Below are 19,369 nucleotides of genomic sequence, written 5' to 3'. Positions count from 1 at the left end.
CCATACAATCTGGTTATAAGTTTTCCGCATCTCCAATGTGACTTATTATTATACACTCCTGCCAGGTGTTTCTTCTGAAATAATTTTCATTATCGTTATTGATTTTTTCATGTTTTTAGAAGCTTGAAATTCATTTTTTAAACCTGTAAATAATTAGTTTAATACAGTAGTTCTAAGCTCTTATGCAAAATTGAACATTCCATCTAATTTAAATTTTTTTTTATCACTAATGAAAAGGAGTTCCCCTTTTTCATTAAAAGGAAAATAAAGAAATGTGCAAAATCAGGAAAAGCAAAAAAAGAAAAATTCCCTTAATGTTTTTATTGATGAAAATTTAAAAAAACAAAGGTTATGTAATTTTTTTAAAATTTTTACTTTAACAATTCTTATAATTAAGTATGATTTTTAATATTTTCATAGACAGTTAAAAGAAATAATGTAAATATATTCACTGTAATATAAAGTTAATTTTTACTTTTTCTCTGAATTTTAATACTTATAAAAACACTTTTTAAACAACGTTTTCAAAAATAGCTGTTATAAATCAAAATATAAATTCATTGAAGTTGATCATATAATCAATTACAAGTATAATATGTGCTGTGTTAAATAGTTATAAAATATATTCAGTTATTATTTGAATAGTTTTTTAAAAGAAAAGTAACCCTTGCATTTCGGTACTTGAAGATCAATCTAAATTTAAAATTGACCAAGAAAAGATTTTAAGATAACACAAAATTCAAGATTTGTTCCAGCGATTTTTACTCAGTAGTGATCTTTTTTTTTTTTTTTTTTTTTTTTTTTTTTTTTTTTTTTTTTTNTTTTTTTTTTTTTTTTTTTTTTATGCTTATAAAAAGTAACAAAAGAACTCAATCCCATAAATATATATCATAGATATAGAAAATAATTAAAAACGTTAGAATATATCGCCCAATCTTATTAGATTCTTGTTATTTCTATGCTGATTTCTAAATTCCGTCAATTGTAATTGACGCAACAAAACTTCGCACCAACATATTATTTTCAAATTTGATCAAATTTCTTGATTTAAAATCATTTATTTTATTTTAAGAGAAAAAAAAAACAAACTAAACCAAATGATAAAAATTTATTGTTCCGTGTATTGATTTGATTTTATAACCGGCGTTGAACTGCCAACCTAATTCTGATTTTACGATTAGCAATGTTCTACTCCGCAGCTTTGTAACCCGGAAGACAAGGGAGCTCCTGGATTAAGTATTGGGACAAACTAGCCTTCGTGGAGGGCTTGTTAATAGAACTAACTTGCATTTGCGTTATACGGGGGGAGGGAAACCATGAAAACTTTCTGCGGTTAGCCCGACGGAAGGAAATTCTAACCCATAATCCGTATACTACTGATGATATTTTAAATCAAAATCAAAGTTTTTTAGTTTATCAGTTTTTAAAATCAAAGTTATTTTTTTAAAGAGGAAAAAAAAAAAGAAGTGATAAAAATTTATTGTTCGGTGTATTGATTTAATTTTATAGCCAGCGTTGAACTGCCGACACAATTCTGAGCTTACGACTATTAATGCTCAACTCCGTTGCCTTGTAACCTGGGAGACAAGGGAACTCCTGGATCAAGCATTGGGGCAAACTAGCCTTCGTGGAGGACTTTTTGATGGAACTGACTTGCATTTGCGTTACACGGTGGGAAAAAACCACGAAAACCACCCGTGGTTAGCTCGACGGCAAGTTAGAATTGCCTGTTCTAATTGATCTTCTCAAACCTATGTTACAATCCGATCCTCTGGTCATAAGGTATTGACAGTGATTCGTATTTATTAGTTCTTTTTTTACTTTCTCCTCTTTCTGTTTAATCTCACTTAACATTCCAAACCACCCTACGTCAGCTACCGTAGTTTAACAGTGCGATGCTTTTAAAATTTTAGCAATAATTTGAATGAATTTGTTACAAAAAGAAATTATTACAGAATGAATTTGTAGCAGTAAGAATTCATGATAAAATGCATTCATAAATTTCCTTTACGTCCGCTCACAGTGAATTTCGGTGTAGTGTAGACTATTATTTAACTTCCCCAGCGATAGTATTGATTATTAGTTACATTTTTCGCATATAAAGCAGCGATTTTAGTGTTATATTTCGAAATGTAACAATTTTAGAATGGCTCTTTAAGTTTCAAAAAATCAGATTGCTTGAATTATACAATATAAACGTCGTCAGAAAAAATTGCTGAAAAACTTTGATCTAATAGAGAAATGAACTTATAGCTAAATTTATTATAATGGTCATTCAGACGCACATTAAAAATACTTAAGTCAGTTATATAAAAGTTTATAATACACTTAAAATTGCTTTATTTCATTGGTGTTCTTTTAAATTTCCTAAGATCTGAATAATTTGAAATTAATGAAACATGAACAGAAGCAGACGATTTTCATCACGCATATAATAGCAAACGATTTTTCATGATTTTAAGTTAACGAAAAATCGTTTGACTTAAGATGAATTTAATTGATTTAAAGTACGTGATTGAGTTTAGCCTTAACAAGCCAAATATAAATAGGAAAGCTCTTAAAAATCGTTTGAGCTGACAAATTGTGTCGTGTAAAAATTCTAAATAACTTAGTGTTTATTTACTATAGAAGCAAAAATTGCATAAAATGGCGCTTTGCAAGGTGTGTGAATTCGGTCAGATATTTGACGATAAAGGCATAACTGAGCCCTTCATATGTTGCAAGACTTGTGGTTGTAACTTTCATAAATGTTGTATGACAAAGAATAAAAGGAATGCTCTAACTTGCTCAGTTTGTTTGACTGTATGTAAGATATTTAATCAACATGCCAATTCTTCTACAGCAATGCAAATGGCTATGAGGAAAAGAAAGCTTTTTGGAGAATATTTGAAAATAGCAAATAAACCTTTTGAATATGTTACTAAACATCCTAACAAGATACCGGATATAGTTGACTGGAATTCTAAGAAAATGGCTACGTTGTTCAAACGCATCGGCTTGAGGAAAGAAGAAATTTTTCTAAAAAACATTAATGGCTTTCAATTCCTTAACATTGCAAAAGAGGATATCATGAAGTGGGGTTTCAAGTTGGAACCAACTGTAAAAGTTATGAATCAATGGAACATCTTAAGATGGAAACATTCAAATGCAAACAATCAAAGCCTGGAACAGCCCTTATTCTAAAATTATTTGTGCTTCTAGAACAAATGAAGGAATGAATAAATTTGAATATCTAATCCTACTTATTTGTGTGCCATTGTAAACTGTACTTTTTAAAAAGTGACGTGAAAACCTAAATGTCTAAAACTTGTAACTATAATAATAACTGAGACAAGTTATGAAACATAATGAATTTTTTATATTTTTCCTTTCGTCGTAAGTATAGATTATATTATTTTATTTTCATCTTAAAAAAGAAAAAAAAAACATTAAAAAGTTTCGAAAAATTGGCGAAAAAATGGAATTTCTTCCAATGTTTTATGTCAGTTGTTAAGAGAATTTAAAAAAATATTGAAATGCATTGTAAAGAAAATGGTTGTTTGGATAAATCCTAAGCATGTATTATCATAATTTTTAATTTTATTAGTCTGTATTTTATCTCTGACCGTATATAAAATTTTTTCATTTTGAGTGTTTCTTGAATTTTTTCTTGTGCTATTAATATATTTTAAATTTTTTTAATAAGTTCGAAAATTTAATGAACAAAATTGCATAATTAAAATTTTTAAATCTGATTTCTCATTCAGTTCTTATAGGTTATTTTATTTCTTAGGATGAAGAGAAACTTTTTATGAATGAATTTCACTTAGGAGACTGGTCTTCTTAAACTTTAATCTGTAGTATTTTCGTTGTTCTGGTAAACATGGCCCCGTGGTTCCCCTTCCTTCTTTTATTATGTTGTTTTGCGTCGTACTGTGTTTATAGCAACGTTGTATCAGCATCAGTGAGGTCTGCAATCAACCATTTACATCCCTTTTCATAAAATCAGATACGGAAAAAGCACAATAGGTTTAAGAACAAGAAAAAAGGAAAGTTTACCATCGCAATTAACATTAACAGAATCTTAAGCGACTGTTATTATTGTTATTGTTTATTCTAATGCCATTTGCCAATCGCACCCTCTGCTTTAAATTCGCTTGGAAAAATCAAACGAATTTAAAGCAGAGAGTGCGTTTTCCTATTTTTAGTGGCGCCATCTATGGCCAAGAATACAACTTCAGTCACCCAAACGTCACAGCCCGTTTATAGGGCGGTCCCTTTCATACATCCACAGATCGTAACTTTGACCTGAAGCCGTAATTTCACCGTAAGTTGACCTCTCTAATTCTGTACCCAATATTCAATTGGATGTATTGTGAAGTATTTAAAACTCGCCTTCCTTAATTATAATTCAACCGATTTCTTTAAGCGAACATTTTAAAATATTTTTCCTCGCTAATATGTTAATATCTAGTCCCTAATGTGTATATAATTTAGATTTCAAATTCGGGGAGGATATTTAAAATATACATTATGGGAGGCACTTTTGTATTAAAAACAACTTTTATTTAGTATATTTTGTTAATTTTTTTTAACATTGTATTTGCATTGTGATATAGTGAAGATTTCACCGTATTTCAATTATTATGCATTCATAATATTAATTATGAATATATAATAATTAAAATAGTAACATGATCGTATGTTAATATTTAAAAAAAGTTGTGCATTTCAATTGATAAAAATCTAGCTTAGACTATTTAAATGATATATTTTTATTTTCTTTTAAAATGTCTTATAATAAATATTTTTCGATAAACTACGTTTTTCTATTTTATAAATGCTTTCGCAAAAATGAAATATTTTTAATTCTTCGTAAAGTATCGCTGATAACATTTAATGCCTGATTTATTTAAAAAAACAAACAAACAAAAATTGAACTCGGGTGAAGCTATTATATCGGAAGTAATTAAATTAAAATTTGGTTTACAGGAAGCAAAATCATCTGGCATTTTCTAGCAGTAACGGTTTTGAAAAATTCAATAATTTCAAATTGATCTTTTTCATTGTAATTCTGGTAATTCTGCATTTCAGGGAAATATTTTGAAGAAAGTGTTCAAACATAGTTTTATTAATTTTTATAAGTAAGCTTTAATCTTCATATTTACTGACGTTGAAATGATTTACCAATGGTTTTTATGCTAATGTTACTCCAAATTTTATTAAACTTTATTAACAACATACAATTTATGAGAATGAAACCTGTAGCTCTTTTTCTAGCATGATAAAAGGTACAGATAATGTGACTGTTATGGAGTAGTCTAAAGAATGGATGACAAAATCGTGGGGTTTTTTGGGGACGCAAACGATTTCAAATGTCTTGACGACAACTATAGAAACCGCTTGTTTAAAAAATGAAAACAATTTCGAATGTCCTGACGACAACTATAGAAACCTCTTGTTTAAAAAATGAAAACAATTTCGAATGTTTCTTCCTTTATGAAAGTTTTCATGATATTGAGAGTCTGCAAGCAGATCAATAATAATAAAAAGAAGAATTATAAGACTTATAATTCTAGAACAGCTTGTGATAGGATCTTGAAATTTGGGGTACGGGTGCTAGGAACCATTTTAGTTATTGACAAAAAGTTCACAATTCGAACATTGTTAACAGAAAAAGATTGCTATGTTCTTCTTTCATTTCCTGTATTATATATTGTTGTATACGTTAATAACTTTGAAAAAATAATCCGGTTATTTATTTGTTCTAACCTTGTATTATGGGTATTTGTAAGTAGGGAACATTAAAGGATTCTGAGGAGTCTTAGAATAAAGAAGATTTTAACGGATAAAGAATATTTTTTCAAATCCTCCCTTATTAAACATACTAAAGCCGCTTTCTTCAAATTTCAATATAAATGTTGTTCCATTAAGCTTTTTATAACATTCCTAATAGGCGTTGAGCATACCATAGCTTGTCAATATTGAATCTGTTGGTTTAATAAAGACCCTCAATCAAGTTTGTGAAGAGCGATTCAAGTGAATTAACAACAATTCATTTTATTTCAGCTGCTTTACATGTATGAGTTGGACTGGAAAGTTGAGTATTTAAGTACTACGATCTCATTTCACCTTGTTTTTTAATTTTCAGTCCACCTCAAACAGATGCACAATGTGACAAAGCATTAATGGCTATGGAAACAGCATGTAGACCTAGAATTACTTCTGACCATAATAGAACATTTAATATTAAGAAGATCGAGGAGTCGGAAATTTTTAAGGAATTTAAATACAAAAATATCAAATTTCACCAACATAAATCAAGATAAAAATGAATTCAAAAAGTTATTTTACCATGGTTTATGAACAACGGCAAATTAGATTAACAAACAAATTAGATTAATGAAGGCACTATACCAAGGTGGTTAATTGCGAGTCAAGTTAATTAGCACGAATTCATCTTAATTTAGCAGACTGGAATGTTAGGTAAGAGAACAAGAAACGTTTCTACAATATTAATTTTCTACAATTCAATGTCTCTTTATTTTTGTTGCTAATAATTAGTCTATTTTATGGAACTGAATAAAGAAACTAGCTGATTAAATATGCTATGATTAAAGAGCATTTAATATTAATAAGACAGAAGTTACAGTTTTAAAACTATTAGCATAAAGATATCCATCTTCACAATATAAAATTGCTTTAAAAAGTTAAAAGAAAACTAAAATGCATTGCATTTTAAAAGGTATATTCAAAACATTTCAAAGCAGATTTTTCCAAACATCATTTAATATGTACTTATACCACAAAGCTCAAAAACTAATATTGAATTATGTAGAGTTTACTATAGTTTACCAACAATAGAGCTAACTGTAGTTTAATAAAGATATACTCTTCGAAGGTAGTCGAAAATGAGTCAAATGAACTATCTTTAATTCAGCTGACTGGAATGTATGGTATGAGAAAACTTTCTTGAGTATTAATTACTCCGATACAATATTTCTTTCTTTATTAGTCAATTATTATTAGTTTACCTAATTTGCTATGTAATGTAACGAAGTTTAAATGACTGGGAAACAGCCAATGACTATATCAGAGCATTTAATTAATAAAAGACTATGGTTCCGGATTTTTTTTTTGGGGGGGGAGGGATTACAAACATAAATACATCCAATTTCACAAATGTAAACCAAGATAATAATTGTTTTGAAAAGTTAAGGGATTACTAAAATGCATTAAATTCAAACAAATACAGTAATTTGGTATTTTGGAAGGAGTTCCTTATTTGTCTTTTTCTTGCCGATGAATTCCATTTAACTTAATCGAATTCTTCCACCTCTATTAAATTGCCATTTTCTCTTCGAGGGAATTCATTATGGAAACTGAGATTTTCGTCACGATCGTTTGTCATTTGCACATTCCATCCCTCGGACATGACTCCCATTTGGGATGGAAGGAATGCATCTTGCACACTTAAAAGACGTAAATTAAAATTCTTTCTGAGTTTTAAGAAACTGGAATTAGTTTGATGAAATCAGTCGCCAATCTTTTATTTCTGGTGCTCGCGAAATCCGAAGCTCTTAACTGTCCGAAGACATTAGTGGAACTAAGTGCGTCGATATGTTTGATGGGGTAAACAGGTTTAGATTGAATTTGTGCCAGAATGAGCTTGTTAACGAAATCGATAATTCAACAGTAGAAAACTAAAAAAAAGTGTTAAATAAAATTTATTTTCCTTAATATTTGCAAAACGGATTAGGATTCTACTACAGACATATTTGATCAGTATTCTGATTAATTAGTTTTCGTTTGAATATTTTGTGGAATTTCGTTTTGTTGCATGTTTTCTAATAAAGTGTCTTACCATGAAGGATTTTCTTAATTTTGTAGAAATCTTTATTTGTTTGGTTTCGAGTGACGATATATCGATGATCGAGAAAATTGAAAATATGATTAGTTATTATTTGGTTTGTAGCCACAAAACTAACTTTTTTTTGTATAAATTGAAAAGATTGATGATAATTGAAATAATATACATATATGCTAACAAGTTAACTAGTAAAACAGCCGATATTGCATTTAGAACACAATGTGTGCTGCATTTCTGATAGATCAAGTAGACGAGTAGATAATTTATTAATTCTAGTTCAAAATACATATTACTTCATTCTTTTCTTTAAATTCGTATTTGTTAATATTTTAATATATATATATATATATAGATNAAAAGGCACAAGGGGTCTTTTTCAGGCGATTTGTCCGCTAATGGCGTTTATTGGAGAATTTATGAGCATATAGTACGCCTTGGTACAAAGTGCCATTCACTTCCATGCTAACCATCAGGGATCCATCTTCTAAAGATCTTCCGTCAGGATCTGAAATAAAAATACGAAAATTCAATAAAAAATTTAAACGAAATTAATTACCTATACTAAAATAGTGAGCAAAATGAAAGACAGAACACTTTAATAATTTTTCATTTAATGATCGGATTACCTCATATTAAGATGCAATCTTTATGGTACCATATATATATATATATGTTCTATATATATGTTCTATTTATACGATGGATGTCAGATGATTGAAAAGTTCGTGCCCGAACGAAATTTCATAAAAAGATCTAATAAGTCCTTGTCTCTTAACCTCTTGTCCTTGGACTCATACATAAAAATAATGCTAATAGTCCAAATCAAAAACTTTATCTGTTCGCCATAAGACACTGAAAAATTTCACTGCTCCTTCGAGTAAATCAAGCTGAGAAACACTGTAACAAATCACAGTTGAGAAAAACTAGAGTAAGAATTAACCAAACCTGTGTTGAATCATTATTATTAGATATCAAGTTTCAACCTTCAGTTAATCAATATTCTCCTGTCTTCCGCAATTTTAATTTGTCATATTTTGATAATTTTTTTCTTCTTTAATAATTGCGATTTCCAATGTACGTTTCCCCCTTTTCATAGATATTAGAAAAATATATATTAAGAGTGGTATTTCCGAAACATTTAGTATAAGTTTAAAGAAGTGAATGATTTTTAAAAAGAAAATTTTTAATATCTGTAATATTTTTAAGTTAGATCATTTTACACGCTCTCTGCGACCATAATGCTGACATAAAGTATTTTCTGTAGACGGGAGTTTTCGTTGTTTTTATCCCCATGTAAATGCAGATTAGTTCCATCAAAAAGTCCTTATTGGGTTGGCAGTTATGAATGTGAAATAATAGTGAAATAATATTAAAATAAATAAAAATAATTAAAATAAAACGGTTAATATAGAGCCGCGATGGCTCAGGAATAAAGCAGCTGCTTCACAATGAGGGAACAGAGGTTTCGTGGTTTTCTCCTTGTAACGCAAATTAGGATTATGAAAATTAGGATAAAAATTAATTTCAGCAAAAGTCCTCCATGGAGGCTAGTTTGTTAAATGCTTGATCCAGAAGTTTCCTTTATTTTATTTTATAACAGGCGTTAAACAGTCTGACTCTGAGTTCGCGACTTTGGTTTGAGTTTGGACTAATAAGGGATCAAACTTCTTGTTTATTTATGGTAACCCGGTGCTGAGTCTTTCTCTTTTGTATGAGGTATTGGTTCAACTTCGTAAGCTTGTAATTTTGAACCAACCTGGAGGAAAAGGTAACTTTTAGGTCGAGCATTGAGACTAAGTAGCTTTCGTGGAGGACTTTTTGATGGAACTGACAAGCATTTCCGTTACATGGAGAGGGACACCTTGAAAACCTCACACGGTTAGTCCAATGGAAAGAGAATTCTAACCCATGATCTATCTGCCACTTAGGACACTTTACGTCAGCATTTTGGTTGGTTGGAGTCGGGAGAAAAATACTTATCAACCAGAAAAATGACTAGACATCTTTAAAGAGATTTTATAAATGTTGAACAATGATTGTAAAATAAAATAGTATAGATTTCTTAAGGAGCTAGATAAAATAACTTTAATTTTAAAATTTATATTTTTTTTAAAAATCTAACTTTTTAAAGTGGACTAATCTTTGAAAAATGTTAGAAAAATGACTAGTCCGAAATACTTGTTTAAAGAGTAATTGTTGAATGACGATTATAAAATAAAATAGTATAGATTTTTTTAGGAGCTAGATAAAATAACTTCTAAAGCAATTAATAAATATTAGATAAATTAATTTTTACAAACCTTATAATCATTTAATTGGAAATAAGAGTGGAAACTTTATGGGATTTAATAATTTTATAATACATGAGGAGAAATTCAATGATGAAGTTGAAGAAGTTGTAAAACAATTTAAACTATATATATGCTAATCCATTTCGTGTAAATCCGTGGCTAAAATTATTTGCAAAACAGACAATTTATGTTTCTCTTTTCTATTATATATTTTTTCGTAAATAAACATCTATTTTCTAAAACTATTTATGGTCAATTTTTAAAACTTTACTGTATAATATTGCCTTGCGCACAACCATTTCGGGCCCATCCTTGGTAACTAACAAATCAATGCACAGAATAACAAATCACTTCAGCAGTGCAGTAAGAACGACACTCTAAAACTCTCTTGTTACACTCAATTTGCGCTTTTGTTTTCATATTTTGTAATCTGGCAATCTTTCTGCGAAAACATTTTTAAATCTTTCTTGAAAAATTTCCTGTCCATGAAAATTGATCTGATTTCGCTACTCGCTTTATAGTCCATTTTTATACTGTTTTTTCTTTTTCTTTTCTTTTCTTTTATTTTCTGTTTTTGCATGTTATTTTCACTTTTTGTGTTCTATTTTATTTGCTGTAATTTTTACAAAAAAATTTTCTGAGTGCTCCTCACACTATTGTATTAATATATTTTGCTTTGGCTTTATTGATACAATATCAGAAAGCACTCTGTTTTGCGGATATAATCGTGTGGGCTGATGAAAAGATTATATATTTTTTCTGGTTTCTTAAATGATATTTCATCCTTTTTTTTTTTTAAAACTGTTGTTTGTTATTTGTTTACTTATTATTCCCCCCCCCCTTTTTTTTTTCTTCTTCATATGTCGATAATTTTTCTTTGTTTTGTTTTCATTTTGAACTTNTATATATATATATATATATATATATATATATAAATGTAAAAACCAAGGGTAACTGTTCTTAATCTTAAAATATTGACCACTATTGCTTCATAACTTTTTTTTTCATTTACTAGTTTTTCACTTCTTGTTGCTGAGATAAACAATCTAGATCAAATGCTTTTTTGGTTTCTGTGACTAATAATGGCTTTGTTGATTTGAAAAAATTTAACAAACTACAATAATTTCAAACTACTTTTTTTTAAACAAATTTCAGCTAATTTAGATTTTTTAAAATTTTCAATGATACAGAAATCTGTCTTGAGTTTAATATGCTTTTTGCATTACTTAAGAATTCCTTAATATATCAATAGCATTATGTTTCATTAGTTTTTCCTTTAAAAATAAATATAATAAATTGTTCAAATTTATTTATGAAAATAGTTTTTCAAATATCTAAAATTTTTCCCACGAATTCACAATAATCAATAAATAAATAAATAAAAATAAAAGCTGAACTAAACTTTAAAACATTCTTTAATGTTTCATGTTGCTATATATGTATATATTTTAAGAGTTAAGTAAGTAAAATATTACGATATTTAATCAGCTGATAATTTTATAATAGCTCACAAATTAATGTAATAGAATGCTCTGATTTATTTTGTAAAAATATTTTTACGAATATCTTTATTTTCATCTACTGTTTCAAAATTATCAATGAATAAATAAACAAATAAATAAATGGAAAACTTGACTAAACTTTAAAACATTCTTTAACGTTTGATGCAACCATATATTTTCACAAGTTAATTAAGTGAAATATCATGATATTATTTAATCAGTCGATAAATTTACGATAACTTCAAAAATAATTGCAATTAAATGTTTTGATTCATTGCACAAAATTATTTTTCCTAACATCTTTATTTTCAACTACTTTTTCAAAATTATCAATCAGTTATTCAAAATAAATAAATAAATAAGTAGAAAACATGACTGAATTCTAAAATATTCTTTATCGTTTGATGCAACCATATATATTTTTCACGAGTTGGTTAAGTAAAATATCACGCGAAGCTGTGATTTATTACATACCAGCTAATAAATAACTTGAAATAAAAAAATACCCTCAAATCCTATACACTAACAATTCTGGGTATCAAAATTATTTCTCACAATAAAGATTCAAAAGCCGTGCTTTGTATTCGTGAAAAATGTCTTTTATGCATTTAGTTTCATTTGGAACAATTCGATTTCACAGAAAACGCCATATTTCATTTGCACAATGAATCTCATTTTCGAAAAACCTCATTTTTGTTAAAACGAAAGCTCAATCTTCCTATTCGATGTTTTTGTAAGAGCGAGATAAAATATGAATCCTGATAAAATTTTTTTTATGTTTTATTTTCGAATGTATCTCGTTTTTGTGATGTGATTCCTTTAGACAGTTTTAATGTTTCCCGTTTTTAGGTCGAAAATAATAAAAAGCAGGAGGGGAAAATGTGATACTTGATAATCGGAAAGATATATATATTATTTTTGTTTTTTTTGTTGATCAAATATTTATGTTATTCATTACTTGTTTCTTTTGTTTTTCTTCCCGTGATTTCTTTATCTTTTCCGCTTGTCAATAAATAATGTAATCTTCAACTGTTACTTTTTGAACTTTACGAAATAAGATTTTAAATTTTTAGGTAAACAGAAAATTTCATTTCGTCTTGGGATAAAAAAAGTAACTTTTAGACAGTTTTAATGTTTCTAGTTTTTAATGTTGAAAAAATAGAAAACGTGGAAAAAGTCCGTTGCTTGATATTTGAAAAGATATTTTCTGATTCTTTTTTTCCTTATTTTTGATCAAATATTTATGTTGCTTATTGCAAGTTTTTTTCCTGTAATATCTGCAACTATTATTCTTATATTTAGTAATTCATAAGCATAACAGTAATAATTGTGCTTATTCACAGCAATTTCTTAATCAATTTCAGATATAATTAAATAGGGATTGTAAATTGTTTATATTTCCTTCTTTTCCATTTTCTATCAGTAAATCGGAATGGCATTAATTTTTTTTATTGGCGATAAAATGGTGGAACATTTTGCTAGCACCATTTAAGGAATGATTGTAATTCGTATTGGCAGTAGGCAATGAGTTTCAGTTGAAGTTTGAGTTATTTAACTAGTACGAATACAGTCAAAATTTTGATAGACGACAAATTCTATTAAGCGATAAAATGGCGATAAATTTTCCTTGCTGCAATATAACTTGTCACTAAGCACAGGGCTCTAATTGAAAATTAAACACTCTTATTAATAGAAAGGTGATCAAAATTTCTACTGATGGTAAATTCTAATCGCCTACAATATGGTGATAAATTCGGCGTACAGTGGTTTCTATTGTTAACCGGCACAGAATTCCGTTTAAAATTTGTTATCTTCGGTCAATTGGATTAAAATTATATAGACGATAATTCCGATTTAAGCCGTGGTGGCTCAGGGAATAGAGCGTCCGCCTTCCAATGAGGTGAACCGGGTTCGAATCGCAGTGATGGCTGGTCGATACGAATTCCTCACCCAGCTTGGACCGATAACAGTGTGCTGACGTAAAATATCCTCAGCGGTAGACGGATCATGGGTTAGAGTCTACTTGCTGTCAGGCTAACCGTGAGAGGTTTTCGTGGTTTCCTCTCTATATAACGCAAATACTGGTTAATTCCATCAAAAAGCCCTCCTCGAAAGCAAATTTATCCCAATACTTGATCCAGGAGTTCCCTTGTCTTCTGGACTGGGTTCAAAATTACAAGGAAGTTGAACAGTAGTTGTTGTAAGCTCAGAATTCGGTCGGTTGTTCAACGACGGTAATAAAATAAAAAAGATTCCTATTTGACGATAAAGTGGCAAATCCATTGTAGTGGTCAGGAAGTGATACGATTGAAACTTGCATTGTAGTTAAACTCTAGGAAGGAAACTACAGTTTGATCTCTTTAACTAGTTTGAATTTTAAGAGATGCTAAATTATATTTGATAATAAGACGGTAAATTATTTTTTCGTGGTCAGAAAATCATTTAAACGTGCATTGTTATCAGCCATGAAATTTTAGTTGCAATGCGCTCAGTTAAACTAATCGAAATTTTTATGGCTTTAATAATTTTTATTTGGTGATAATGTGGCGATAAATTCTGCTTGAAGCACTGGGGAATTGTTTCAAGCTTATATTACAAGCACAGAGATGCAGATGCAATTTTAGCCCTTTAGGTAAGTGGTCGGAATTTCGATTGACGATGAATGCTAATTAACGATAATATGACGATAAATTGTGTATTTAGCTGTTAAAAAATGACGGGAACTTGCATAGTATCCAGGCATATAATTACAGTTAAAATTTGAATGAGCTATCTAGCTATTAAATTGTCAAAATTTTGATACTATTATTCAATTGTTACAAACACGAGTTTGCAAATTAATAAAATTGTACCAATAATTAAAGTGTATTTTTCAGAAAAGTTGTATGGAAAATCTCATATTATAATTTTTATAATGTAATTATTTATTTTATTGATTCATCGGTTAAATTAGTGCTTTTCTATCAGACTTTTTCATCCGTGAGGGTAGAATTTTATAATTGAAATTTTGTACTGTACTCACTTTCCCCCTTGCCAGAGAGCTTAAATCTTTACTAGAATTGCAAGTGTTAAATCGCAACTGCAAATTTATCGTTAATAAATTCTCAACCATTTTTCAAGTAACTAGAATTCCCAAGTTCGGATTGGAATCATGTGTTAAATGACAATATACATTTAATAGTTTACTAATTATTGTAAGTATATTACATTTTCCCCTACTCTAGGAATTCATAATCTATTAAAGTTTTGGTCAATTTTCCGATCTAGAATGCTCAAATATCAACTGGTTTTTTGCTCTAACTGATAAAACGGATATTACTCGTTTTTCGATCGCTATAAGCAGAATTTATATCGCCATTTTATCACGAAATAGAATTTATCGATAATCAAATTCTTCCAAATAATTTAAGCGTTTTACCTGATGCCAAAATTAGTTACAAATATTTCTTAAATAAATCGCCAGAAGAGATTTAGTCATCACTTCCTAATTTTAACTTTGTATAAAAGTTTAAAAAAAAAGTTCAAGACATATAGACGAAGTATTCAAGATAAAAAAAAAGATTTCGAAATGCAATCTACTTCAAATGATAGCAAATAGAGGGTTCCCCAACTTTTCCTAAATAAATCAAAAGATAAATACATTTTAAGAATGTCTTACAGTAAGTTCTTAAGAAATTGTAAATATTGCGTTTAAATGATGTTTCATGTAATAAATCCTTTCATCATCGCTTTGAAGTTCATAAGTTTTATAGTCATCTTACAAATCATTCTAGAAAGAAGAAAAAATCGAGAGTTTGCCAAGAAATCGAGCAGCTATCAAATGTTTTTTTAAAATAATGACAGTAATGCATTTTATTAAATCTTTCACAGTAATGTCAAAGATTGATAGCATAGTTTTCTACGTTTATAATAAGTGTAATTTACAAGGAATATACTGGGGGTGTTTACGAAGAATATACTGGAAGAGTTTACGAGGAATATACTGAGGTAAATTTGCGTACATATGTGCCCCTGGTGTGCATACAGTTTCAAGAAATTTTTGTATAAAGGTTTATAGTGCTAAAAACGTTTACATAGTTTCTTTTGTTGTTATATATGTATACGGTTGTGGTTACGTAGTTATGGTTCCGTAGAAAACTTGTAGGGCCCCTCCCAGCGTCTGGCGACGGCTGTGTATCAATTACATAAATAAGAACCAGATCTTTTATTTTTTTAAACTGTACAAAGATAGCTTAAAAACAATTTAAATATCATAAAAAAATACATTTCGGTAAGATAATTGAATTATAATTTTTGCCTAATATTTTGGAACAGGCCTTTGGAAGTAACCTGGTATTTTTATAACAGGTATGATAAAATAACGTGTGCAAAATACCTGTTCTGGAAAATATTAGCCATCTCTAATAATGACACAGTTTCGAAAATTTTAAAGGCAGAACCCAGCTTTTTCTCACTGAAACGTAACCTAGAGATTCTACCAGTGAAAAACTCAAAATAGAGTTGAAATTTAGCATGAATAATGGCGATGCTATTACAGATGATAAGAGCATGACACTCTACGAAAGGCGGCAAAACTCAGCGATTATTTTAGAGTGGGTACTGATAGGGAAATATTTCCCGTTCATGAGAAATGAGAAGGGCTTAGCCCGAACCCGAAAGCTCGAGCTTCGGACCTCATTCACGGAAAAAAAAATTCATAATTGTTTTTACTACTTTTAAACAAATGTTTACAGTTATTAAGTGTAAAAATGTAAAATTTATCAATATGAAATAAAAAGGTTTTAAAGACTAATTGCTTTGTTTAGGCATCAAAGGTCAAGGAGCGAGACAACAAAATTTGGAATCAACAAAATTTGGTATATTTCAGGCTCGGCTGGACTTGAGATGTAAGTAATCCTATGTATCTCGGACTCGGATGGGAACGAATTAAAATTCTTTGGATGAGCTCAAATTTATTTCTATCTTTCAATGGAGGGAAATCGCTTACACGTTGAAAATTTGTAGAAAACGTTTCTTTTCATTTCGGTCTAGCGCTGCCGTTTTCTATGCGATAAATATCCCCATAACTCACTATCCCCAACCCCATCACTTTTGATAAAACAAAGTAGGTGTAGCTATTTTAAGATTTTAAAATTCTGTCCCTGTCATTGTGCTTACTAGATACTCGTTTTTAACCTTATTCTTCAACCCATACCTCAGAAATCCTTTTTTTAGAAATTTTTTCTCTGTTAATTTGTACGGTATGCTTGTACGTATATTAAGACTGTAGCAATTTTGAATGATGTTATGGGTCAGTTTCGCGACGCGGAACTTTCGGAGCCCGTTCCAGAAGTAGCTCGAATCATAACAGATATATATTTAAATATTTTTTCTAATTACCGTCGTTGAACAGCCGATCCAATTTTGAATTTACGACTACCAATGTTCAACTCCGTAGCCTTGTAATTTTGAAACCAATCTAGAAGACAAGGGAACTCTTTAATCAAGTATTAGGAGAAATTTGCTTTCACAGAGGACTTTTTGATGGAATACCAAAAAAAAAAAAAAAAAAAAGGAATCAAAATACGAATAAAAATCACTGTGAAAGCTAAAAGTCGCCAACACGGAGGAAGAAAAAGAGATCGTGAAGAGGCGTCGCCATGTGTGGTAACCATTCCATCATCTTTCTCTTCCGCAACCCAGCTGTTTTGGACAGTTTTGAAACCATTGTCATGACTCTCTGATTAGATATCAGGAACTCTTCGTCGAACAACTAAATTGATCTGTGCATAGGCCTTCTCTCTTCTAGGAGGTGTTGGTTGAACATTGATGGTCGTAAACTCAAAACAGGGTTGACTGTTCAACACTGAATATAAAATAAAATAAAGTGAAATAAAGGAAACTTCTAGATAAAGCATTTTGACAAGGAAGCCTCCGTGGAGGAGTTTTGATGAAACTCATCCTAATTTGTGTTACATGGAGAGAAAAGTCACGAAAACCTCTCACGGTTAGTCTTACGGCAAGGGGACTATAACTTATGAGCCGCCTACCACTGAGGATATTTTTACGTCAACACTGTGGTCAGTGCAAGCCGGGTACGGAATTCGTATCGAATCTCCGTCGCTGGGATTTGAACCCGGTTTACCTCGTTGGGAGGCGAGAGCTTCATCTTCTGAGCCACCACTGCTCTAGCCTATATATTTGAGGGTCTAGAAGCTATAAATTTGACGGTCTGATATTCATTTTGATGATTTCTGCCTGGTTTTTAAATTTTTCCCTCCCTCCCACGCTTATTTTTGCATTAAAAATAAGGTAAACATTGCGGCAAGTGTTAAGTTCCAATGTCGAAAGGAAAACGAAAACATGTATTTAATTATTAGTAGTAATGAATTATTAGTATTAATTAGTTATTAGTATTAATTGGTTAATTATTAGTATTAATAGGTGTCAGGTACAAACTTTTCCCTACTCAATAAATTATTTTATTTCGTTTTTATTAATACTTCAATGTCATTTCTTCGCCTGGAAAATTTTTGATGTCAGTTAAGTTTTACACTTGTTCCATACTAAGAACTTATTTAAATTATGAAGTAAAACGATTTGTCACATTTATTCATTACTGAGAATAACCTAATTTTTCTTTTTCTTTATCCTTTTATTTAAATTTTAAAAATATTTCTTTGGAGAGAAATATTTTTCTAATTATGACATTTTTCATTAAGTAAATCAAAAGTTTCTTTCTAATTGTTTAAATTAAATTATCAAAGTTATCTCAAAAGTTCTGTATGCATGCATTAAGTTGTGACGATCAACAATGTAATTTTTTAAAAATCCATTCACTTTTAATATTTTCCACTTAATATTTACCATTTGAGTAAGAGTTCGGAATATTGCATCCGAAATTGTTTAAAAGGCAATATTTTGAACTCATTAAACGAACTAAATAAATGGAAGAACTTGATGTAGGCTTTCAGAAATTAGACAATTTCCTGACTGAAGAAAAAAACTTAGATGGAAAGAGAGTTAGAAATTCCCCAGTGGTTGCCCACAAGATGTCTGACTACTTTGATCATATGAATGACTTTATTTTCATGTACGGAAAAAAACTTTGTCGGAAGCTATTTTTATCTTTATTTTTATCGATGCATCATCCGAGTATGGACAACTTTATTTCATCCACAGATCATCCATCTCAAGGTATCTTTATTTATTGATAGAACATTCATGAATAATATTCAATTGCATATGCAACTGTATATTGTAGCAATTATAACATACTATGAATAAAAATTATTGATAACGTGGCTATGATTTACCTATGAATATCTTTCAATACTTTATGATTGATTTCACACGATATGGTTAAACAAATCTCAATCACATGATATTGAATTCTTATAACCATAACTAATTATTTAAAGGATTTTTTTAATGTAGTGCAAATTTGGTATATTTTAGGAACCGTTAAAATAAATTAGTTAATGTGTTAACATTTTGTTAGTTAATTAATTTACATTTACAAATTTATTTAAAAGGTTTCCTGAAAGTTACATTAAAGTAAAGTGTATGAATACGTAAAGGCTTAGGCCCTGATATATATTTATTCTTTCGGAAAATTGGTTAAAATTTGGACTATAATATCAGTACACTGAACCAAATTTTCTAAACCTTAATAATTGTTGTAAATTTTCTAAAACCTTAATATGGTATTAAGATGAACAACACAATCGAATCTTGCAAAAAAGAAG

Source organism: Parasteatoda tepidariorum, chromosome 8 (assembly GCF_043381705.1).
Source record: "Parasteatoda tepidariorum isolate YZ-2023 chromosome 8, CAS_Ptep_4.0, whole genome shotgun sequence".
NCBI lineage: Eukaryota > Metazoa > Arthropoda > Arachnida > Araneae > Theridiidae > Parasteatoda > Parasteatoda tepidariorum.
Note: the sequence above shows the minus strand (reverse complement) of the source record.